Source organism: Suncus etruscus, chromosome 5 (assembly GCF_024139225.1).
Source record: "Suncus etruscus isolate mSunEtr1 chromosome 5, mSunEtr1.pri.cur, whole genome shotgun sequence".
NCBI classification, from domain to species: domain Eukaryota; kingdom Metazoa; phylum Chordata; class Mammalia; order Eulipotyphla; family Soricidae; genus Suncus; species Suncus etruscus.
Genome location: NC_064852.1, coordinates 116608230 through 116613624, shown reverse-complemented (window position 1 = coordinate 116613624; position 5395 = coordinate 116608230).

Here is a 5395-nt window from a genome sequence, read left to right as displayed (position 1 = left end):
CACATTTTTTTTCATTTGTCAATGCTCAAGGCTTTCTTATGGTTGTGTTTGGGGGGACCATATGGGTGCCAGGTATCAAACCCAACCCAGGTTGACCAAGTGCAAAGCAAGCGGCCTCCCCACTATACCATTCTCTGGTCCCTCGGCACAACATTTTTTGGGGGGTGGGTCACACCCAGCAGCGCTCAGGGATTACTCATGGCTCTACATGCTCAGAAATCGCTCCTGGCAGGCTCAGGGGACCATATGGGATGCTGGGATTCAAACTACCGTCCTTCTGCGTCTAAGGCAAACGCCTTACCGCTGTGCTATCTCTCTGGCCCCAAGCACAATTTTTTTGGTGCCACATCTGGCACTGCTCAGCGCTTACTCCTGGCTTTGCACTCAGAGTTTACAGTAGGCAGTGCTTAGGGAATCATGTGGGATGCCAGGGATCGAATCCTGGTCAGCCACATGCAAAGCAAGTGATTTAACTGCTACATCTCTGATCACATGTTTTATAAAACATATTTATAGAGAAGTCCAAGAGACACAGCCCTTCGAGTAGACACTTCCTTGCCACAGCTGACCCTATTGTCTCGGCCATGCCTATGATGTTCTCTGGTGAATACTCACAGCTAGTGTTTCTCTAAAACCACAACGACGAAGTATTTATAGCGGCCTGGGAATATGTGTTAGACGTAGAGTAGTCGGGGCCCGGAGAGATAGCACAGAGGCATTTGCCTTGCAAGCAGCCAATCCAGGACCAAAGGTAGTTGGTTCGAATCCCAGTGTCCCATATGGTCCCCCGTGCCTGCCAGGAGCTATTTCTGAGCAGACAGCCAGGAGTAACCCCTGAGCACTGCTGGATGTGACCCAAAAACAAAAAAGAAAAAAACAAAAAAAAGAAGTAGAGTAGTCATCTTGCGTGAGGGAGGCCCTGAATTTGAGTTTCTTTTCTTTAGGGAACAGGGATACAGTCAGCTGTGTTCAGGGGCCACACCTGGTGGTGCTGAGATTTGAACCATTGCAGCCGAATGTGAGGCAAGTGGCTTAAGCGCTCTCTCTCTCTCTCTCTCTCTCTCTCTCTCTCTCTCTCTCTCTCTCTCTCTCTCTCTATATATATATATATATATATATATATATATATATATATATATATTGCAAAGGGGCCCTGAGCTTGACAGCTGACAGGGCCCCATGTCTCTCTCTGAGCGCAATATTCTCCTTCATCTGAGTTCCCACCACTTACTTATAGTGTCTATAAGAAAGTCTAAATAGGGCCGGAGAGATAGCATGGAGGTAAGGCATTTGCCTTTTATGCAGGAGGTCATCAGTTCAAATCCCAGCATCCCATATGGTCCCCTGTGCCTGCCAGGAGCAATTTCTGAGCCTGGAGCCAGGAATAACCCCTGAGCACTGCCGGGTGTGACCCCAAAACCACACAAAAAAAAGTCTAAATAGCAAAGTATTAAATATTTTGAATGCCAAAATATTAAAGTATTACTTTAAGTATTTAATTAATATTAATTAAATAATATTCTGTATTTAATAGTGAGTATTAAAGTAATAGAATGACATGTGCTTATGAAATTAAAAATGGAGTCAAGAGACATAAATTGATATGAATAAATATACTATACCATGGGATATATATATGTTAAAGGAACTTTAGAGGGGCAACTAAAATAAATAAATAATGGTAAAAACTAATTTGGGAAAACTGGGAATAATATAACTTGGCCATAGAACATGTGACTCTAGGGGCCGGGCGGTGGCGCTGGAGGTAAGGTGCCTGCCTTACCTGCGCTAGCCTAGGAGACGGACCGCGGTTCGATCCCCCGGCGTCCCATATGGTCCCCCAAGCCAGGAGCGACTTCTGAGCGCATAGCCAGGAGTAACCCCTGCGCGTTACCGGGTGTGGCCCAAAAACCAAAAAAAAAAAAAAAAAAAAAAAAAAAAAAAAAAAAAAGAACATGTGACTCTTATATGAGGCCATGGTTCAATCCTTAGCACTGCAAAAAAAAAAAAAAAACAAAGAAAAAAGAAAAAATTTGTGATTTAACTAAAGTGGGGTCACAGCCTCCAGCAATGTAGGTGTGGTCACATGCCGTGTCTTAGTGAGGGGCAGGCAGGTGTGGCAGAAAACGCTTCTAGAAACTTTCCAGGATAGGGCTGGCTTGTGACTCAGTGGTTGGGCACAATGCCTGTATGTGAAGCCCTGGGCCTTTCCTTAGGACTCAAGCACCAAAAATTCCCACATTCAATCCAGACTTTATGGTGGGAGGGCTGAGCTTTTAGACTAATGCCTGGTGGTGTTCCAGGGTTGCTCCCAGCAGCGTTGAGGGGAACTGGCAGTTTTGGGGAGATCATTCCCAGGACTCTCACAGACAGAACATGTGCTCCAGCCCTTTGAGCTGCTTCCCAGATCCTCCTGATCTTCTTTGCTTCTTATCTGGTCTCCCATCTATCAAGACAAAGAAAAGGGTACCACAGGTCAAAAACCTGGATCCTGAAACCTCTCCCTTCTTCCTATATCTCTCCCTTCCCACTTTATCCCTTCTTTCCTTTATCAATTATCAATTCTCACTTCCAAGCACTAAATTGGAAGTATTCCCTGAGCACCACTGAGTATGGCCTCAAACAAAAAGTTGATTGACCCATAGAAGCTGGAGTGATAGTACAGCAGTAGGGTGTTTACCTTGCATGGGGCTGACCAGGGACTTGGACCCAGGTTCGATTCCCAACATCTCAAATGGATGCTAGGAGCGATTTTTGAGTGCAGAGCCAGGAGGAACTCCAGATCACTGCCAGATGTGACCCCAAAACCAATAAATAAATAACCTTTAAAAAGGCTGACTGATCCAGGTTCAATCTCTGGCACCGAGTAGAGTCTCCTGAGCTGTTTAGGAAGTGATTTCTGACTGCAGAGCCAGGAGTAAACCCTGAGCATGGCCTGGTATAGTACAAAAAACAAACCTTAAAATAAAATAAAAGTATTGCTTTTACCTTACTCATTTAGTGGGAGTAGAATTTATTATAAACTTTTTTCCTTTTATGGGGTCTAATAATTTAACCTGGACCCAGGACCCTCAGACTGACCTCCTAAGTGGGGACAACCTCTGCCAGGACAACCTCTGCTTTGAGCCTTGGCACCACTTGGTCTTCCAGCAATGTTGGGAGTGACCCTTGACACTGAGCAGCCACTGGGTGTATCCCCCAAACAAAACAACAAAAGGGAAAAATATGAACCTGATTTTCAAATTCTCTTTGCCTTCAGGAAAAGAATCCGGGTTGGCAATGTGCAAGGCAAATGCCCTACCCACTGTGTTATTGCTCCAGCGTATGGGTTCTAAGGCTTGGACAGATAATAAAGGAAGTAAGGAACTATGCTTGCGTGGGACAACTAAGGTTCAAATCCCTGGGACCACATTCGGGTCAAAGTTTCTGTGCACCTGTAGAAGTCACTCCTGAACACCGAAAGATGCACCCATCACCTTTAATTTTTATATCAGAAAGCACCTGAGTGCCAACATGGATGTGGAGGTATTTGAACTTGCATGTTTCTTTTTTGTTATCAAAAACCACTTTCAACCAAAACTCTTCTGTTGCATACAATCTTTTTTGTTTGTTTGTTTGTTTGTTTGTTTTTTGGGTCACATCCGTTTGATGCTCAGGGGTTACTCCTGGCTAAGCGCTCAGAAATTGCCCCTGGCCTGGGGGGACCATATGGGACGCCGGGAGATCGAACCAAGGTCCTTCCTTGGCTAGCGCTTGCAAGGCAGACACCTTACCTCTAGCGCCACCTCGCTGGCCCCTATTTTTTTATTTTTGTGTTTGCTTTTTTGGGGGGCCACACTGGCTGTGCTCAGGACTTACTCCTAACTTGAGCTCAAGGATCACTCCTAGGGGTGCTTGGGGGTCCAGATGTGGTGCTGGAGATCAAATACAGTCAGCTGCATGCACGATAAACATGCAAGGCTGCATGGTTCCCTCCTCTGGGGAAAAATATGTGTTTTTTGGGAGGGATGTTCTTTAGGAAGGTGGAGATAAGTCACAAGTTTATTTCTGATTCTGAGCTCATGAATCACTCCTAAAAGGACTTGGAGACCATCTGGGGAATCGAACCCACATTGGCCACATGCAAGGCAAACATTTTACCTGTTGTAGTAAGCACCCTAACTATAAGCACCTTATCTAGCTCCAGTCCCCTGGGAAAAAAAAAATGTTCCCGGGGCTGAAGAGATAGCATGGAGGTAAGGCATTTGCCTTGCATGCAGAAGGATGGTGGTTCAAATCCCAGCATCCCATATGGTCCCCCAAGACTGCCAAGATCGATTTCTTTTTTTGTTGTTGTTGTTGTTTTTTGTTTTTGGGTCACACTCGGCAATGCTCAGGGGTTACTCCTGGCTCTATGCTCAGAAGTCGCTCCTGGCAGGCTCGGGGACCATATGGGATGCTGGGATTCAAACCACCGACCTTCAGCATGCAAGGCAAACACATTACCTTCATGCTATCTCTCTGGCCCCCCAATATTGATTTCTGAGCATAGAGCCAGGAGTAATCCCTGAGCGCTGCTGGGTGTGACCCCTCCAAAAAAATGTTCCTGTAAAACACGTCCACTAGGGAATTGAGAGAACGTGCTCAAAGAACAGAATGCATGCTTTGCATATGGGACATCAGGGCTAAATAGACCTAGAGACCTGATAAATACAGATAAAATAATTTCTTGGTGGGGATTGGGCCACACCTGGTGGTGCTCAGGTGAGCCAGTAATTCCTGGCTCAGCACTCAGGAATTACTCCTGGCAGGCTCAGGGCACCATACGGGATACTGGGTAGCCCAGCTGAACCTGGGTTAGCTGCTTGCAAGGCAAGTGCCTTACTTACTGTGCTATCACTCTGGCACCAAGAGGCAAAGATTCTTAACAAAGTTTTAGCAAAACAAGTCCAATAATATGTCAGAAAGATCATACAACATGACCAAGTAAGACTTATACCATGAATGCAAGGATGTTATAATATATACAAGTATATATACAAGTATATGTATACAAGTCAATGGATGTAATTTGCTATTTCAATAAATGTAGTTCACCTTAATCCAGGTACTATCTCTCTAGTCCTTGATACTAATTTTTTTGTTTGTTTGTTTTTGGGCCACACCCTGTGAGGCTCAGGGGTTACTCCTGGCTATGCGCTCAGAAGTTGCTCCTGGCTTCTTGGGGGACCATATGGGACGCCGGGGGATCGAACCGCGGTCTGTCCTAGGTTAGCGCAGGCAAGGCAGGCACCTTACCTCCAGCGCCACCGCCCGGCCCCAATACTAATTTTTTTTTTTTTTTTTTTTTTTGGTTTTTGGGCCACACCCTGTGACGCTCAGGGGTTACTCCTGGCTATGCGCTCAGAAGTTGCTC